The sequence below is a fragment of the Rhincodon typus genome, chromosome 37 (genome assembly GCF_021869965.1).
Source record: "Rhincodon typus isolate 14 chromosome 37, sRhiTyp1.1, whole genome shotgun sequence".
Taxonomy (NCBI): domain Eukaryota; kingdom Metazoa; phylum Chordata; class Chondrichthyes; order Orectolobiformes; family Rhincodontidae; genus Rhincodon; species Rhincodon typus.
Genome location: NC_063368.1, coordinates 9,223,748 through 9,245,431, shown reverse-complemented (window position 1 = coordinate 9,245,431; position 21,684 = coordinate 9,223,748).

Below are 21,684 nucleotides of genomic sequence, written 5' to 3'. Positions count from 1 at the left end.
GAACTCAATATTGAGTTGTGAAGTCTGTGTAGTGCCTAAGTGGACAATGTGACACTATTTCACCAACTTGAATTTAGCTTCACAGGAACAACAAGACAAGCCTAGGACAGAACTATGAGTATGACGTTTGTTCATTGTTATTTTTATCATCCCAGCTGTTGTTATGACCGGACAAGTTATGTCCCAGATTGAAATCTGGCTTGATAGATTTTTTTTTTAGACTACCAAGGAGATCTTTCACAGAAACACAATGCCGAAATTGGATTTTAACAATAAAGCAGTTGTTTATCATGCAAAATATGTGCAAAATAGAACAAACCAAACTGTTTGCACAAAATCCAATTTGAAAGATTTTGAAACAAAATCTCAACTATCCCAATATCCATGACAGTACTTAAATATGAGACAGCATTCCCTTCTCTGTCACATTTATAAGTTTGGTTTGATAGTTTCTTTCAATTCTTGGTCTTGAGAGGTTAGCAGCTCTTCCTCAATTATCTAAATAACTCAGCGTAAACTTTCTTAGCTGTCAATACCTTCTTCAGGATTTTAACCAAACACTTCTGGTCTGGAATTTTCAAGCTAAAACTATTACACTGAGGTAACTAATTTCCTAGCTACTCTGAACTAGCTCCTTTTTCCAGGAGAAGTTCTTCTTAAATCTAATCCCAGCCAAATTTCTGCAAACTCACCCACCCACTGTACACATAGCTTTCACTTCTATGCATTGAACTTTATCATACTTTGAGTTAAGTGTCAATCGTTGATTTTCATCGACAATTTGTCTTTGTTGGGTGTAGGGGGTTTTCTCACACTGTCATCACATGCTCGCCTCATTCATTTCCTGTGGTGCCCTCTTGTCCAATGCTAGCTAGATTCCAGAACTCATCATAGCCAGAAAAACTTGTCACTGCTCAGATATTCTAGTGAAGACCAGCATCTGAGTCAATGGCATCATCTTAAAATGCCCATTACACATCCAGACCAACATGCTCAGTCAGGGCCTGCTTTGCACTGTTTGGAAATTTGCAGAGAAACATTTACATGTGACTTGGCTGCCTGGCAGAGAAAGGGAATTTGGTGCCTGGGTTTGTAGACTGGCACCTGGAGGTCTTTGTTGTGTCTCAGGTGATGCAAATAAGGGCCATCCTCTTCCTCCGCTGCCACCCAATGGAGACCACAGCATCAGAAGCTGCCAGCCTGGTCCGACATTGCCACCCGGGTCAATGCAATCTCAGGTGTCTGGGGGGATGCCCCACCCTGTAGGAATAAGGTCAATAACTTTTTACATTCTGCCAGGGTAACTGTTACTGTCTTCACCTGATACCTCACACTCGCTCTATCTCTGCGCCTCTACCCTCTTCCCTCCAATGCTTATACTCTAGCACTCTCTCGATTACCTGCGATATCTCCACCCGACCCCATACCACTAACCCTGCATAGCGTCTGTGCTGCCTAACCATTCACCCAGTTCAATTCACCATTTTTCTCCCAGCTGCACCAACACTAGCACTTATGCGGTAGCTTTCATCTCCCTTGACACCACCCCTTATCTCATCACAGGAGAAAGAATCCTCCTCAATAAGAGGTGGACAAAGGTCTTGGCTGCTCAACATTAGGTTCTCCACCTCCTTGAGAGGTAAGGATCTCAACCCTGGGGTTCAGAAACTTATCAGCCATCAAATGGTGAATCAGGGTCACTGGGGTCTAGATGGTCAAGGCCTGATTATTATGGGATGGCACTTACTGGTTGAAATGTTCTTTCTGCCTGGAGGGTAAAGGGCTCAGTAGCTGAATGGAGCTGGACATGGAGTCATTATTAAGACACCTGAGTCTTACGATGGAGGGAAGATCCTTGATAAAACAGCTGAAGATAGACGGACCAAAGTTGATGACCTGAGGGACTACTGTGGTAATGAACTGGGATTGAAATGATGCTGTCCAATAATACAATGTTTTCCCAAGGTATGGCACGAGCCAAGGGATAATTTCCCCTGATTTCCCATGGTGCTTCTCTTTTTTAATCCTATGGATAGTGCAGGCAGGAGTATCATTCAAAAGCTATCACTTTTTGACAATGTCACAGTGCCAATTACCATGTGTTTTATTCTCTGGAGTGAGGTGGTAACAGAACCCTCTGAATCATGAAGCAGGAGTTCCAACACCAGCCAAGTCTGACACCTGAAAAAAGCATGGATAATATAAATTGGCTTTGATGCTGTACAGAGGCGACACATCATTGGTGATGAGAGGAGAGTTGTGAAGCAGATATTGTTCAGTATTTGAGACTGGTCAACCTTGATATTGATGTTGGACTGCGATTCTTCTGATGCATAATTCATCTTTTCACAGATCTCATTCAACACTTAAATAGAGTCTAACTTTCCAGTAAGTTGCTGCATTAAACTAGTAAGGAAGCTTTGCACTTATCGAAGACAGGATATTGAACACAGACTGATTGTAACTGGCAGGGTAGCAGTTAGTCTCGTTCACAGCTCAAGACTATATTTGTCGCTCATTGAAATCACACTCATTTTGGCCAGATTAAATCCTGCTCAAATTGTGTCAACAAGAACAATGATCAACATTGTACACTGTTAAAATAAAATTCTTTAGCACATTGTCATTACTTCTTTTGCCGGTCACCTTAAATCGGTGTCACCAAAACAGAAAGTGCTGGAGAAGCAGAGCAGGTCTGGCAGCACCCTCAGAGAGAAAAATAAAGTTAACATTCTGGTTCCAGTGACCCTTCGCTGGAATTTTGTCAGAACATTTCTCCAGCACTTTCTGTTTCTGTTTCAGATTTGTTTGCTGGGGGTGCGTCGTTGGCAGGTTCAGAATGTATTAATTGCCTGGAAGGCAGTTGAGAGTCAACTACATTGCTGTGGGTAGATTCACTTGGGCTTTCTAAAGGAAATTGGGTTAGTGACAGACGGGAGCTAGCAAGGGTTTGACATGTCGGATGGCCTCGTTCTGTGTGGCCGTCATAGAATCCCTACATGGAAAAAGACCATTCAGCCCATCGATCCCACTCCGACCCTCTGAAGAGCATCTCACCAAGACCCATTCCATTCCCTATAACCCTGCATCTCCCATGAATAATCCACCCAAGCTGCACATCTTAGGACTGTGGGAAGAAACCAGAGGAAACCCACGCAGACATAGGGAGAATGTGCAAACTCCACACAGACAGTTGCCCAAGGCTGGAATCGAACCCTGGTCCCTGGCGCTGTGAGGTGCCGCTGAGGCACCATGCACTCCCCCCCCCACCCCAATCATGTTCTGGTTCTGTGACTTGTGAGAAATCTTGAGGCTATTCGTTCCCAACCCTGCTGTCATCCTTTGTAAGATGCAATGGATGCAATATTTTGGCTGAGGCCAAACCAATGTGTTATGAATATTCATCATTGCTTGCCTTTGTAATTTTGTATTCTGCTTCCTAACTTATCAAGGCTCCCACTTCAAACACTGATGTTTCACAGGTGAACTGAACTGCCCCAAAACCGAGCAGATGGCAACTCATCTTCGCCACAATGAGACTCCTTGTCTCTTACTTTGAAAACTCAACCTTTTTTATTATTTATTCACACGATGTGGATGTTGCTGTAAGACATCACATGATGAGGAAACGTTGAAGAGTGATACAACTGTGTAAGAGTGTGAAGGATAGGAATGCTAAGTATAAATAGCTCACAAAATGTTGAATAATCAATTACCTTCAAAGGGCCTTAGACTTTAGCAACCTCTTGTTTGTAAGGTAGAGCATCCAATTCTCCCTAAGGCCACTGCATCATACTCTGTTTTAACTGGCACATTATGAACCGAAGTTTCGTTAAACCGAGAAAAATTATAGAAACATAGAAAATAGGTGTAGGAGTGGGCAATTCGGCCCTTCGAGCCTGCACTACCATTCAATATGATCATGGTTGATCATGCAATCTCAGTATTTCACTCCCAATTTCTCTCCAAAACCCCTCAATCCCTTTAGCTATAATGGCCATATCCAACTTCCTCTTAAATATATCTAACAAACTGGCCCCAATAGCTTCCTGTGGGAGAGAATTCCACAGGTTCACAACTTGCTGAGTGAAGAAATTCTTCCTCATTCCAGTCCTGAATGGCTTACCCCTTATTCTTAGTCTGTGATTCCTAGTTCTGGATTTCCCCAACATTGAGAACAATCTTCCCGCATCTAGCCTGTCCTGTCCCATCAGGATTTTATGTTTCTTTGAAATCCCTCCTCATTCTTCTAAATTCCAGTGAGTACAGGCCCAGTTGACTTGATTATATATCTCAAATACTACAAAGTTTACAGTATTATTCTGTCTAATTGTTATTGTTTTTAAATTCATTTCCGTCAGTGCAAATATACTTGTTGTTCAACTGAATGGCCACACGAAATAAGGACAGTTGATTGAATTTCGAGTCTACTTCTCCACAATCCTCCTGCAATGTCTGAGTTAACAAGGTGTAGAGGGTCTAGGCCCGAAACATCAGCCTTCCTGCTCCTCTGATGCTGCTTGGCCTGCTGTGTTCATCCAGCTCTACACCTTGTTATCTCAGATTCTCCAGCATCTGCAGTTCCTACTATCTCTGCGATGTCTGAGTGGTCAGTTCAGGGTGCAAGTGAGAAGACACTGTCTTAATGAGTTTTATTTAAGGCAAAGTTGCATTATTATTTGAGTGATTTATGCTGTAAATAAAATATAACAGTAATGTATATCCCCCTGCATTACGTTTCGTTACTTGGTGTGAGTTTTTACATTGTTATTGTGGACCCCTTGATTATCAGGAAAATTGATCAATTGGAGCACTCCTTGTCCCATAGGTGCTGGATAAAGGATTGCTGTAAAATGACAAGGAAGAGTCAGAGAGAGATTACAGGTTGGACAGACAGCTGTGAAAGCTGCAAATGACACCCACCCACCCACCCCCACATACACACATCCACACACACACACACACTCACACACACACACAGATACGTACACCCACACAGACACACACAGAAACAGACACACACACAAACATAGACACACACACACACAAATACACCCACACACATGGACACACACAAACACACACACACACAGACACATACACACTCACACACACACATACACATACAAACACACACACCCACATACACACACAAACACAGACAGACACACACACAGACATACACACACACACATAAACACACACACACAGACACATACACTCACGCACACACACAATACACAGACACACAGACACACCCACACACACATAGACACACACAAACACACACAGACAGGCAGACAGACAGACACACACACACACACACACATAGACACAGACATGCACACACACCAGTGGGAAATTGCATTGAAAGGAATCTGTGATGCTGGAGTATGGAAATGAGATTTCCCAGTGAATGACCACTGCTAAAGTGAAACAATATTGAACAGTGGCAACATTAAATTGGAACTTACCATACTGCTTCTTACTCTTGTCTGGAGCTTTTTGTACATGCTCTGTTATCATCGTTCAGGGACTACACAGTTTTTACCACATTTCCTGACTTCCTCTTTAGGCATCTGGTCATGAGCCTTCCCTGTTCATAAGTCTTCTTGTTCCCTCGGCCATCCCAATATATCTCCATCCATTGTCCCAACAGAAACGGCAGCAGTGATGCTTCCTCTGGGCAGGAATGTGACATGACCTTTGTAGAACTCCATTACGTTATCCATTCTCTGGTCCATGCCTTGTTCCTTTATCGTGAAGTGAAGTGGCACTAAAAAGATGGAAACCACCTCAAAACTTGCATCCGTGGTGGGCGAGAAATAAAGTTGGACTACAGCACAATTGTTAAAATTGGTGAGGCCACTTTTGGAATACCACATTCAATTCTGATCTCGCCGCTATAGGAAAGATGTTGTGAAAGTTGAAAGGGTGCAGAAAAGACTTACAAGGATGTTGCTGGGGTTGGAGAGATGAGCTACAGGGGGAGGCTGAATAGGCTGGGGCTATTTTCCCTGGAGAGTCAGAGGCTGAGGGGAGACCTTATAGAGGTTTATAACCTCATGAGGGGCATGGATAGGGTGAACAGCTGAAGTCTTTTCCCTGGGGTAGGGGAGTCCAAAACTAGAGGGCATAGGTTTAAGGTGAGAGGGGAAAGATGTAAAAGGGACCTAAGGGGCAACTTTTACACACAGAGGATGGTCCATGTACGGAAGGAGCTGCCAGAGGAAGTGGAGGAGGTGGGTGCAATTACAAGATTTAAAATGCATCTGGATGGGCACATGAACAGGAAGAGTTTAGAGGGATAAGGGCCAAATGCTGGCAAATGGAACTCAATCAATTTAGGACATCTGGTTAGCATGGGAGTTGGACCAAACGGTCTGTTTCTGTGCTGTACAGCTCTATGACTCTCTGACTCTATAACATGCAAAGGTAGTAAAAGAACAGCCATGTTCTTCTCCTGTAATGGATTGACCACCCAATGTCCAGCACTGACAACAGAGCTGATTGCAAAGGAAACCTAAAGGTGGGAGCTGTCAAAGTCCATGCAACCAGAAACATACTAATGTCCAACACTTTGAACTGGATATAACAAGAACAGAGGTCACATGATTATAGCAAGCCACAATGAGCAAAAGTATTTACCAGACCAATTAGACCCAAATGGCAATGGAGTACACAGCCATAAACATATACTGACAAATATGCATGTACACACACATGCATGTGGACACACGCACATGCATATGCAAATAGGCATGGACACACACATGCACACAACATATTCACACACAAACACGTATCCAGGCATGCGCATACACACATAAATGTGCGCACATGCACAACATTCATGCATAAGCACACACATATGTGCACACACGCACATACACAAACATATATACACACAAACACAAAATGACAGAACAAACGTGATAGGCACCATCTCGGTGCAGGAATCAGAACACTGCAGTGAGGCCAATGGAATGATCAGACAAACCGTTCATATTAAACAGTATCCTACACAGCTTTGGCCATACACAAAGGTGGAAAATGATGCCAATACCTCCAGCAATCCCAATGCGCTTTAGCAGAAGACAGGCAGGCCCATTTCTAGCAGATCCAGTGGGTAAATCTAAAGGCCACTGCTGTGGGTGCGTGTGGCCAATGAACAATGTAGTTAGAATTGGATGCATGTAGCAATTGCAATAGACAGGTAGTCGAAGGATGAGCAGACTGTTCATTTTGCAGGGTAATAATAGTAATAATGTGTCTCCATCCCTGTGCCTGTATTTTGGGGAGAGGGAGAGGATCAGGGCCAGCTGGGGTATGTCCAATTTAGCTAGCCCTTGCGTCCCGTGTCTCATCTGTATGTTTATGGTGAACAGCCCCATTTCTGTGTCAGTGTTCTGCTTCAGCAGGAGGATTCTCAGACTGATTAAGGCTCCGAATAGCCATATAATCAGCTTACCGCGCTCTGCTTCATGCGCTTGGGTTCAGAAAGCCTACTGGTGCTTATCGTAACAATATCAGCAATGAATTCATGGCGTGCTCCGAATAAAATCAGGATCACTTAATTTTCTTTTCAAATGCAGGTGTAGAAGATCTTCTGTCAGATTGATCATATGGAAGTGCCTTGAGCATGGTGAACAACACTGGAAATAAAAGATTAGAAGTGACAATATATTGTTACTTCCACAGTTAATATAGTTTAATCAGCTTTCAGGGTTTTTTTTAATTTGATAAGCATAGAGATAATGCAATTGTAGAAATTCCTGGAAAATTGATTCACTTAGTGTACTGCTTCGTGTACTGTTATGGACCAGAGCAAAGGCTGCAACATATAATAAGGTAGCCCAAATCCTAACTAGTTCTTATTTTAAAGGCAAATGTAATGTGCTATGTTCCAGATGCAACTCAATTGGTTAAACTACTCAAAATTAAACAAAACACAATTTATTCAAACACTCCGAGGGGCATAGATAGGGTTAACAGTAGGTGTCTTTTCCCCAGGATAGAGGAAATTCAAGGCTAGATGACACATTTTTAAGGTGAGAGGAAAGAGATTTTACAAAGACATGAAGGGCAATTTTTTTTACACAGAGGGTGGTTCGTGTGTGGAACGAACTTCCTGAAAAAGTGGAGGATGTGGGTACAATTACAGCGTTTAGAAAAATACATGAATAAGAAAGGTTTGGAGGGGTATGGGCCAGGAGCAACTAGTTTTTTTAAAATCATTTTTAACAGGATGAGGACATCACTGGCTAAGCCAGCATTTATTGCCCATCCTTAATTGTCCAGAGTCAACCACATTGCTGTGGGTCTGGAGTCACAAATGGGCCGGACCAGGTAAGGATGGCTGTTTCCTTCCCTAAAAGACATTAGTGAGCCAAGTGGTTTTTTCTCCTAACAATCAACAATGGATTCAAGGTCATCATTAGACTCTGAATTCCAGATATTTTATTGAATTCAAATTCCACCATCTGCTGTGGTGGGATTTGAACTCAGGTCCCCAAAATGTTACCTGGGTCTCTGGATTGACAGTCCACCGATAATACCATTAGGACATTGCCTCCCCTGAAGTCCCACATGGGCTGAACCATAGAATCCTGACAGTGTAGGGACAGGCCCTTCGGCCCAACAAATCCATATCCTCAGGGCATCCACCCAGACCCATCCCCCTCAAACCTACACATCCCTGAACATTACAGGCAAGTTAGCATGGCCAATCCACCTAGCATGCACATCTTTGGACAGTGGGAGGAAACCCACACAGGCACAGGGAAAATGTGTAAAATCCACACAGACAGTCACCCAAAGGTGGAATCAAACTCGTGTCCCTGGCGCCATGAAGAAGCAGTGCTAACCAAAGAACCACCGAACCGCCGTGTTTGGACCAAAGAGTCTGTTTCCATGCTGTATGACTCTATGATTAAAGTCAAAATACAACAAAAGAAAGAAGAAATTGGAATAACCTAAGTCTGTTGGAAAACTTAACAGAATAAAAGATTATTTTACTACTAAACAGTAACTGTCCCAATATGGTAACATCCCATAAACACACCCTTGGTTAAAGGCAAATTCAGAAAAATAGAATTGTCTCACATGCGTCTCCAGCAGCCTGGGATGAGAACAAAACATCCAGAGAAAATTCAGAGACAGAGTGTAGCAGCTAGAAAAGATTCACTGCCTTCTAACCCTGCTGTGACCCCAGCAACAACTATTGAGTGTTAAACCTAAAATTCCTGTGAGAGCCTGACCACGCCCACTCAGGCTGCTTCTATTGTTCCAATGTTAAAAAAAAACCCAAGCCTTCACAAGTTGTTTATCATCTCATAGACTGCTCGGTACCTGCTCCCCCAGTCTCTCTCTAAAAGAAACAAGGACTAAACACATCTCTTAAAGCCACAGTATCATCACAGTACATCTTCTGAATGTTAAAGGTACACCCATGTTGTATTGTCAAAATGTCCCTTTTTCTCATTCACAGGATGAGGGTCTCAATAGGCATTTATTGCCCAGAGGGCAGTTGAGAATCAACCACATTGTTGTGGGTCAGGAGTCACATGTAGGCCAGACCAGGTAAGGATAGCAGTTTCCTTCCCTAAAGGGCATTAGTGAACCAAATGGGCTTTTCCCCCAAAAATCAGCAATGGTCAGTGTTAGATTCTTAATTCCAGATATTTATTAAATTCAAATATCTGCTGTGGCCAGATTTGAACCCAGGTTCCCAGAACATTATCTGGGTCTCTGGATAATACCACTAGACCATCACCTCCTTGGCTACCAGGTAGCTGTGCTTAGTGCTCATGTGCCATTGCCAAGTTGGGGACAGGGCTATATCTACTTGGCCTTGTGGCCTGCCTCATTTATATGCCACCAGGCCATTGATTGACTTGATGCTCAACTACAGAGGACACCCCACCACTGAGAGTGACACTGCTACCAGTGGCCAGGGCTGGGACTGCAGGCTGTCCCAAAGCACGTTCTCTATGTTGGAGTTGTGAGATCAGTCCTGCCTGGCTGTTATGGCCCAGTGAGGGGAGTGAGAAGAGTTGGTGGTGGGGAGGGGGTGGGGGTAGAGGATGGGTGGCAGGTTTACAGGGCAGGTGTGGCTGGGAGGAGAACATAATATGGGAGGAGCTCTGATGAGCATACGTGCTCCATCTCTCCCCTGCACACACTCCCACCCATCCATTGGAATGAAACAGTCGCGTATTCTGGAAGGCAACACTCAAAAATCATAACTGACCGAGCTGCCTAAACAAGGAGTTCTTTGTTTCCCTTCCGGACTTCCCTGGGTGGCCCAGCTATGGATGGCAAGCTAAAGTGGACAAAATGCATGTTGCTAAAAGGAGACACGAAGCCAAAACTTTTCGTCTTGCACTCATTCAAGCAAAGACACAAGATACAGCCTGGGAAAAGTATATCGACCATTAGATGTGGTTCCACTCCTGAAAATCATTGATAAAATAGTCCAGACTGTGGTCAGAGTTATACCACAAACCAATTGAAGGCCATCAGCCAGGCTGCTATGGGAGTGTGTTGGAAACTAGCTCATAAGACCATAAGACATAGGAGCCGAAATTAGGCCATTCGGCCCATCGAGTCTGCTCCACTATTTAATCATGGCTGATAAATTCCTCAACCCCATTCTCCCGCTTTCTCCCCGTAACCCTTGATCTCCTCGATAATCAAGAACCTATCTATCTCCGTCTTATAAGCTCAATAAGGTGACACAGTGTGGAGCTGGAGGAACACAGCAGGCCAGGCAGCATCAGAGGAGCGGGAAAGCTGATGTTTTGGGTCGGGACCCTTCTGATCTCGACCCAAAACATCAGCTTTCCTGTTCCTCTGATGCTGCCTGGCCTGTTGTGCTCCTCCATCTCCACGCGGTGTTATCTCTGACTCCAGCATCTGCAGCTCTTACTATCTCTGAGTTGGAAGGTGACTGTTTGTGATGCAGATTGATACTAACAGTGTGAGTTCAATTTGCACATCGTATAAGGTTATTGCGAAGGTGTCTTGGCTTATTGACCTTATCTCTCTCTTGAGCTTCAGGTTAAGCTCACCACTAGTCACCTGTCTCTTATGAGAGAGAGCTGCCCTTATGTGATTTTGCTGACTGCTATTTTATATATACACAGGAACCTGGTTTACATATGCCAGAAGGATTTGTACATACAATGCAATTTTTCATTAAAAAAAGAGACAGCCAATCACTGCTGCATTTTCATGGCAACATCTTGACCAATCAGAATTTACTGATTCAGTCTGAAAGCAAAGATTGCCAGTTAACTATTTTTGCCATGTCTTCATGCCAATGATACTCAACCAATCAGCAGACGTTTCTCATACTGTGTAAAATAGTGTCTCTGTTTCAAGTCTGCCATATTTGTTTTGATTTATTATTGTCACTTGTACCTAGGTACAGTGAAAAATTTTGTTTTGTGTGCTGTACAGGCAGATCGTACCATACAAAGTGCATCAGGGTAATAGAACACAGCGAAGAATGCAATGTTACAGCTGTAGAGAAGGTGCACAGAGAGCGAGATCAACATTAAATTTAACTTGAAATTGTCCTCATTCTGATAATTAAATATCCTGGTTCTGATGAGTTGTAAGGTGAAAAGCTTCCATGTTTTGCCTCCTGGGGGTGGCACAGTGGCACGGTGGCTCAGTGATTAGCACTGCTGCCTCTCACAGCGCCAGGGACCCGGGTTTGATTCCACCCTCGGGCGACTGTCTGTATGGAGTTTCACATTCTCCTCGTGTCTGTGCTGTTTTCTCCCACAGTCTAAAGATGTGCAGGTTAGGGTGGATTGGCCATGCTAAACTACCCCATAGTGTCCAGGGATGTGCAGGTTGGCTAGCTGTGGGAAATGCAGGGTTTCAGGGTTGGGGTCGTGCGTGACTGCCTCTGGATGGGATACTGTTTGTCGGGGGGGAGGGGGAGTTGGTGTGGATTTGATAGGCTGAATGGCCTGCTTCCACATTATCAGATTCTCTGAGCCATGGAAAATGTGGAGTTATGGGGATAGGATGGGGGAGCTGGGCCTGGGCAGGATGCTCTTTGGAGGGTCAGTGCAGACATGATGGGCCGAATGGCCTCTTTATGCAATTGTAGTGTCTACATTCTGTCCTACCAAGCAATTACTTACATACCCGAAAATGCACAATGCTGTTTTCAATATACTATATCCTTCCCGTTCTTGGTTAAAAAAGGGCCTGGCGTGTTTCAGTGGTTTGTTTCTACCAGGGTAAACAGCAAACTTAAGAATAACTTAAGCATTCAACTTCCACCAGTCCTGACAAATACTGCTAAGCAACACGATTACAAATTCTAAATTTTCCACCAATTTCACAAAGCACTCAGCCATGTGGGATGAAACAAACGATTAGTTCAGCAATTGATAATAGTTCACTTTGTAAAGTAGTCACTGAGGTAGAACAGCTGTTTACTGTCACAAGAGGAATAATGTCTGACATTTAAATTGAGGTCTCATTTTGCTTATGTTCTTCATAAGGAGTTGGTTCCAATGTTTACAAATGGTGTTTCCAGCAAATGATGCAATATCAGAACTGCGCTTACTGTTCATCATTGATTCTTTTTGCGTCGATCGCAAAACGTTATTGGCTGTCACAAGGGATCATTTGCTTTTCCCCTTGATCCTAGTCAGTGATACAAACAGATATTTGCCGGTGGGTCCCACTGCAATATTAACATTAGCCTCAACCCATGGCCTGGGAGGTAGTGTGGGCATCTCGAGCAATCACAGGGATTGTGGTCACTTGGCATGGCCAACACTTGTTGCATCAGCACAGCTCTAACAGGCCAGGTCAGATACTTTAGTTTGTTTTTAGGATGCATTCATTCATGGAATGTGAGCATGGCCAGGCCAGCATGCATTTCCTGTTAGCGATTGGTCCTTGAGAAGATGGTGGTGAGCTGCCTTTATGAATTGCTGTAGTCTGTGTGGTTTATGTACACCCACAATGCTCTTAAGGAGGGATTTCTAAGATTTTTCCCCAACAGTATTGAAGAAACATTGATGTATTTCTACATAAGGATGGGGTGTGGTTTGGAAGGGAGCTTGCAGTGGTGTTCCTCTGTATCTGTTGCTTTTGTCCTTCCAGATGGTAGAGGTCATGCCTTTGAAGGACATCTGTTAAAGGATTGGTGGTGAATTTATGCAGTGTATCACATAGTTGTACAGACTGATGCTACTGAGCGTCGGTGGTGGAGGGAGTGGATGCTTGTGGATGTGGTGCTAATCAAGCGGCTGCTTTGTCCTGGATGGCATCAAGCTTCTTGAGTGTTGTTGGGGCTGCACTCATCCAGGCAAGTGGGGAGTATTCCATCACACTCCTGACTTGTGCCTTGTAGATGGTGGACAGGCTTTAGGGACTCAGGAGGTGCATTACTCGCTGCAGTATTCCTAGCCCCTTGGAGCCACCGTATTTAAGTTTCTAGAAATCGAAACTGCCTCCATTAAAGAGGGAATTGCTTTCAATTAACAAGCATGTTACCAAAAATACACTGAAGAGTTTTAGACAATGAATTGCTAACTTTTGTCGTTTTGCAGTCACAATGCCTTCAAAACAGAGCGAATATACAATAATAGCAGGGATTAAACAGTGTAATGGCTTCTACTAACTTCTACAAGAACAATCTGGTGAGAACAATCAGATAAAAGAATTTCTTGCTTGTTGAGCTTTAGCAGAGTGGATGAGATTTCTGTGCACGTACTGCCATGAGTAAGTAATTGTGGGCTAGTTAATGAGCTAGTTGGTAAGCATTAGAACATGGTTTCATGAATGAGGAATATTTCTTTATATTAGTTAATGGCAAGTGGGTGTTCCTGGCTAGGTCAGCATTTATTGTCCATCCCTAATTGCCCTGCAGTCCATGTGGTGCAGGTACACCCTGTAGAGAGTTTAAGTAGAGAGTTCAGGATTTTGATCCAGTGACAGTAAACTGGAACGACGTTATGTACAGCTCGGAGTAATGCTATAGCAGGAGGACACCTTGAGTTCAGTTACAGAGAGGAAAATCAAATGTCATCGAAGTAGTTTAAGCAGAACTGGGAATGTTGCAAAACCAGAATGAAAACATTGGGTCCACATCTATAAACAGGTTGTTCAGATCAACTGGCCTTTGCTAGTGAACATATTCCACACAATCTCTTCCCAATCCATCTCCTCTAAGATTATCCTTGTACCCCATTTCTCCTCTGAATATTGATCTAGTTTCTCTTCAAATTTTATTTATTATGTATTCACAGGAAGACAACATCGCTGACCAGGCAGTATTTATTGTCCATCCCTAATTGCCCAAAGTGGGGTTAAGAGTCAACTGCATTGCTGTGGGTCTGGAGTCACATGTAGGCCAGACCAGGTAAGGATGGCAGTTTCCTTCCCTAAAGGACATTAATGAACCAGATGGGTTTTTTCCCCAACAATCAGCAATGGATTCATGGTCATCATTAGATTCTTAATTCCAGATACTTATTGAATTCAAATTCCACCATCTGCCATGGTGGGATTTGAACTGAGGTCCCCAGAATGTTATCTGGGTCTCTGGATTAACAGTCCCGCAATAATGTCACTAGGCTATCACCTTCCCTTGATGATGCCACATCAGCCATTACATTTTAGAGAAGAGAATTTCACTTCCAGCCCTCTGAGAGAAAAAAAAATTCTTTTCATCTCCCCTTAAAAGGTAAACCCTTTATTCTTTAAATGTGTACCCTTGTTCTGGTCCCTCTATGAAAGGAAACATCCTTCCAGTGTGTCTACCCTACAGGGATCATTTAGCACGCTTACATCCCCAAGACAGAAGGCTGAGTTTGGTTTTGAGTTCCATTTCAGCACACCAGTAAAGGCTGACACTCTACAGCAGTACTGAGGGAGCACTATCAGAGGCGCAACATTTTTGCCTGAGGTTTTAAACTGACATCCCACCTACACTCCCAGACGAATGTAAATGATCCTGCACCACTATAGAATCACAGAATTACTATTATCTAGCGCCAATCTCCTGCCTTTTCCTCATATCCCTGAAAACCACTTCTATGCAAATATTTATCCAATGCCCTCTTGAATACCTCCATTAAACTTGCCTCCATCATATTTCCAGGTTCCACTATTCGCTTGTGAAAGATGGCGACAGAGTAGAATGGTCTGGTCAGAGCTCCACTGTCGCCAGGGGGTCCTTTACCCATTTTCCCTCCTTTTGTCTCCCTTTTTCCCTTTCTTACCCACCCTGCAGTATCAAGTCACTGAGGGCCAGAGCGAGCGGGCAGTGACCCATGGAGGGCCAGAGCGAGTGGGCAGTGACACAATGAGGGCCAGAGTGAGTGGGCAGTGACACACTGAGGGCCAGAGTGAGTGGGCAGTGACCCATGGAGGGCCAGAGCGAGTGGGCAGTGACACACTGAGGGCCAGAGTGAGTGGGCAGTGACCCACAGAGGGCCAGAGTGAGTGGGCAGTGACACATGGAGGGCCGGAGTGAGTGGGCAGTGACCCATGGAGAGCCAGAGTGAGTGGGCAGTGACACACGGAGGGCCAGAGTGAGTGGGCAGTGACTCACGGAGGACGGGAGCGAGCAGCGTGGCCTTGGGCTCGGGGGCTATGCAGGTGCGCCCTTTGAGCCCCAAAACACTGCGAGCAGTGAGCCCTGGAACAGCCCATGGGCAGCAACCCCTGGAGCAGCGTGCAGGTAGCAAATCCTGGAAAGAAACTGGCGTTTGGGGACAACCCTTACCTTAGAACACGGTTATGTTAACCCCTTAATATACCCCTTAATATATTCCTATTCTTAACCTATTTTCAACTCTGTAATTAAGCAACTACTTTGATCCCTGTGCTGTAGCCAAGGATTGTACGTATGCACTTGTACCTAAGATGTTGCCATAAGAAGGCAGACATTGTAAACATTTTTCACTGTACTCCTGCAATGGGGCACATGTGACAATAAAAGGATATTGATTGATAAAAGGATATTGATTGATAAAAGGATATTGATTGACGAAAGGGTATTGATTGATAAAAGGATATTGATTAGAGTCTTTTATTGCCACTTTAGCTTCATTTGTACATCGCTTTTAAGTCTGCCCTTCTCGTTCTTGCTTCTTTTATGAGTGGGAAGATTTTCTCCATATGTACTCCATCCAACGCACTCTTGATTTTGAACATCTCGCTCAGATCACCTCCCAGCCTTCTTCCCTCTGAGGAGAACAATACCAACTTCTGTCCCCACACCTGAAATTTCTTGATCCTGGAATCATTCCTGTCAATCACTCCCCAATATGTTCACACCCCTTCCCAGAATGTGATGCCCATAAATGTATTACTTTGAAGAAAAACAGGGAATTTCTCCCTGGTACCCTGATTGTAATCCACTTGCTGCTTAACTGTGAGCAGATTGGCTTCCTACATTGCGCGCAACACTTCGAAGGCAACTAATTGGCTACAAAGCACTTTGATGATGTCCTGAGGAGCTATGTAAATTCAAGTCTTACTGTATATCTGCAGATTCTGCTCTGGCATCTGTATTTACTTCTTCAATTCCTAATGCTGTGGGTGCCCTGATTGTAGGGGGCAGAGATACACTGGCAGGAAACACCCTGAAGTTAGGAAAGATCATGAATAGGTGCAAATTCATTCCTACTGCTCTGCACTGGGCTGTGACTAGGCTCCAGTCAAAAACTAAAGAACACACAACTCATCAGTGTCTGCAACCATAACAAGGGGCATTTTATTTTGCATCTATGTGCCCTGCAGACTCAAAACCCATATTAAGCAGCTCATAAACCTGGTTCATGTCTCATCACCATCACCTTTTGTCCCAACATAATATATTCTGACTGTAATGCAAAACACTTACCAACAGTGACAACACTCCCAGCAGAAATCTGGGTTGTCCTGAAGTCAAACTGTTTAAATGTGATTCCTTGCTTTCCAATTATTTATTAGTTCACCCCAGCTGGGGAAAATCGCAATGTCCTTTCTGAGCTTCCAACCCCAGTGCAGGATGAAAGCAGTTGAAAAGAGGCCGAGGTGTTTGTATTAAAGAGTTGACACATTAAGAGCTGTGACCTGACCACAGAGAATGCTGGAGAAACTCAGCAGGTCCAGCTGCATCTGGGGAGCTCAGTTTGTGAACACATCACAGTCCATCACACAAGCCAACCTTCCATCCATTAACTCCATCTGTACTGCTCGCTGCCTGAGGAAGACAGTCAACATCATCAAAGACCCCTCCCCCAGCCTGGTTATAATTTCTTCCAAACTTTTCAGTCAGGCAGAAGATCCAAAAGCTTAAACACACACACCACCGGATTCAAGAACAGCTTCTTCCCCCCTGTTATTAGAGTTCTGAACGAACCTCTCAAATTTTAAATTTAATGTTGATCTCTCTCTTAGAGCACCTTCTCTGTCGTCGTACCATTGTATTCCTCGCTCTGTTCTATTATCCTAATGCACTTTGTATGGAAAGACCTGTCTGCACTGCACGCAAAACAAAACATTTCACTTTACTGAGGTACATGTGACAATAATAAACTAAATTGAAAATCCTTCCTAAGACAGGTTAACGTTCTGTCCGTAATAATAAAAAAAGAACTGTAGATGCTGAGGATCTGAAACAAAATAAACAGAAGTTGTTGGAGAAACTCGGCAGCTTTGGCAGCATCTGTGGAGAGGAAGCAAATCTATACCGTTTTCACCTATTTACTGTCCCCAATAGGCCAGGCAATGGCCAAGTGGTATTCCCATTAGACCTATTAATCCAGTGACCCAGGTAACATCATGGGGTCCTGGGTTCAAGTCCTGCCAGGGCAGATGGTGAAATTTGAATTCAATTTTAAAATATCTGGAATTAAGAGCCTAATGATGACCATGAATCCATTGCTAATTGTCAGGAAAAACCCAACTGGTTCACTAATATCTTTTAGGGAAGGAAACTGCCATCCTTACCTGGTCTGGCCTACATGTGACTCCAGACCCACAGTGATGCTGTTGGCTCTTAAAAAACTACCCTCTGGGTAATTGGGGAAGGGTAATAAATGCTGGCCTAGTCAGTGACACCCTCAACCTGTTAACGAATTTTTAAAAAAATTATCAGTGTTTTTTTCTCCTGAGCATACTCTTATCCATTACTTTGTCTCCCTAAGTATCATTCTTTCTCTTTGGGCTCCATCTCTGGCTATCCTCACACTCCTTTACCCCATCCAACCTCCTTGTCTTCAGAATAATTAGCACCTTTTCCCAGCTACCCCATGGGTCACTGGACTCAACATGTTAATTTTCTGGCTATCTTCTTTGGGAGGAGACTGTAACGGCTACATATCCATTGGAAATGTGGATGTAATGAGTTAAAAATCCCCACGCTGTATCTTTTCACCAGAGTCACAGTAAAGTTGCTGTTAGCTTACTAAATGTCATGTGCCTAATATCTTCTGAATCAGCGGAGCATTTCGCAACACAGCAGGAGGGCAGGACCAGTGCCTTCAGAAATCTCAGCTATTTCCAATTCACTGCGATGTCTTTAATCAACAGTAGAGAGGAAAAACTATCAAACTCTTCCCCAAGGCAGCCCTGTTTAGGTACCTTTGCTCCACTCCCAAACCACCACCCCCCTCCAACCTTCACTGTTAGCTTAAATTAAGCCTCAGAGAACATGGAAAGTGATTATAGAACACCTACAGTGTGGAAACTAGGCCCTTTGGCCCAACAAGTCCACACCAACCCTCAGAGCATCCCACCCAGACCCATCCCGCTATAACCCACACATCCCTGGATGCTATGGGGTAATTTAGCATGGCCAATCCACCCTAACCTGCACATCTTTGGAGTGTGGGAGGAGCACCTGGAGGAAACCCATGCAGACACAGGGAGAACATGCAAACTCCACACAGACAGTTGCCCGAGGGTGGAATTGAACCCAGGTCCCTGCTGCTGTGAGGCAGCAGCGCTAACCACTGAGCCACCATACCACCCTGTTGGTCAGGCTACAGATGGAGTTATTGTTATATCATTGTGTTTCACAGTCTATATCATGGGTTAGAGCCATACCGACAAGGCCCTTCAGCCCATTTAATCTGCACTGATATAACTATTACTAAAGGTGCACTGATCCCAGTTTCCTACACTTGTCCCATATCCTTGACTGTTAGTGATATTTCAAGTGCTCATCCACATATCTTTTAAAGATTGTAAGGTTTCCAGCCTCCACTACCTTCTGAAGCAGCACATTCCAGATTCCCACCACCGGCTGAGTGAAAACGTTTTTTTTTCTCAAATCTCCCCTGAATCTCCCGCCCCTTACCCTAAAACTATGCCCCCTCATTATTGATGCCTCGAACTAGGTGAACAGCTGCTCTCTATTCACCCTGTCCATGCTCGTCATAATCTTATACACTTCAATCATGTCCCCCCTCAGTCTTCTCTGCTCTAAAGAAAACAATCCAAGCCTATCCAGTCTCTCCTTATGGCTCAGTTTCTCCATCCCACACAACATTCTGGTGAACCTCCTCTATACCCCCCCTAGAGCTATCACGTCCTTCCTGCAGTGAGGTGACCAGAACTACACACAGTACCCCAGCTGTGGCCTGACCAATGCTCTGTACATCTCCAATATTACCTCATTGCTCTTATACTCTATGCCACAGCTGGCATACACACATATACAAGCAAACACAGACACACCCACACCCACACACACATACATAATACACACACACACCCACACCGACACACTCACACATACACACACACTCGCACACACACACGTACATACACACCCACACACACATACATACACACATACAACCACATACCCACACATACACACACACTCACACACACACAACGACACACACACGCACACACACACCGACACACCCACACATACACCCACACCGACACACCCACACCCACACCGACACCGACACACCCACACCCACACACACATACATACACACACACACACACATACACACACACACCACAGACAACGACACACACACACCCACTCACACATACATACACAAACACACACACATATGCACACACATACATACGCAAACACACACACTAACATACACACACAATGACATACACACACACACACGCAGACACCTATACACACGTACACACAGATGCACATAAACCACACACATACAGACACATATACGCACACACAGGGACACAGACACACACACACATACAGACACACAATTGCACATACTCACTCAGGCATGCTGACATTCACACATACACACTCATACCCTCACGATTTACATCCCTGAAGGATACAGGAGCAACCTGGCCCCATTTTACCCATTTGTGAGCCTGTCACAATTTTGGAGATGTCCTTTCATTTGTTTTATGAAACTTGTTTGGTTTAAAAGAAAGAAGCCCTTTCAGGAGCTCTGTCTCAGGTTTCAGTGGGTAACAGCTGTAGTGGGTCTTTGTGGAAATGGGTCTAAGGGAGGAATGAGCTGCAGACCCCTCTCATGGCTGCACAGTATTTCTGGGAAAATGTCTCTCTGTCCAGATCTGAGGTAGAAGATAACGAGATAGTACAACAGATGACCAAAAACTTGGTCAAAGGGCTGGATGTAGTAAAAGGGGTTAGGTATGACTGCATACTATGCTAGCGAGACTAGGTGCACATCATCACAGGGAGTGATGCAATGTCACATGATCTTGCTCTCTCTCACAGCCTGGTGGCAAGATGAAACCACAGCAAGATGTTTCTTAAATAGTTAATGTTTCCCTTATCCCACAAAACCCTGGCAATATTCTTTATCAGTACAACAACACCAAAAACATCATAGGAGGCAGTGTGAAGATCTTGAAAGAGGATAGAAAGGCTGAGGGTTGTACAGACAGCATATTCTGGTCCAAGCCAGGGGGAGGTGATGGCCTGGCGATATTGTTGCTGGACTGTTACCTGAACCCAGGTAACGCTCTGGGGTCCTGGGTTCAAAAGCATAACTTGAACTCAATAGAAATCTGGAATTAAGAGTCTAATGATGATCATGAAACCATTGCCAGAAAAACCCATCTGATTCACTAACATCCTTCAGGGAAGGAAATCTGCTGTCCTTACCCACCCTTTGGAATGGGCAATAAATGCTGGCCCATCCAGAGACTCCTTCATCCTGTGAATGATTTTTTTAAAAAAAGGCGACAGTTCAGCTTTTGACTCAGAGCCAACTGAACCAAGGCTGATGCATTAACATATCAGCAAGTTCTTCCACTGGTTCAGTTTTTTTTTAAACTCGTGGCCCACCAGTTTAACACGAGTTAAATAGTTAATGTTTCAGTTTCCCTTATCCCACTAAACCCTGGCAATATTCTTTATCGGTACAACAACACCAAAAACATCGTAGGAGGCAGTGTGAAGATCTTGAATGAGGATAGAAAGGCTGAGGGTTGTACAGACATCATATTCTGGGCCAAGCCAGGGGGAGGTGATGGCCTGGCGATGTTGTTGCTGGACTGTTACCTGAACCCTGGTTTTACCTTTCAGTGTTGAGGGAGAATCCAAACAGAAAACCTTGAATCTGAGATAGTAGGAACTGCAGATGCTGGAGAATCCGAGACAACAAGGTGCAGGGCTGGATGAACACAGCAGGCCGAGCAGCATCATAGGAGCAGAAAGGCTGACGTTTC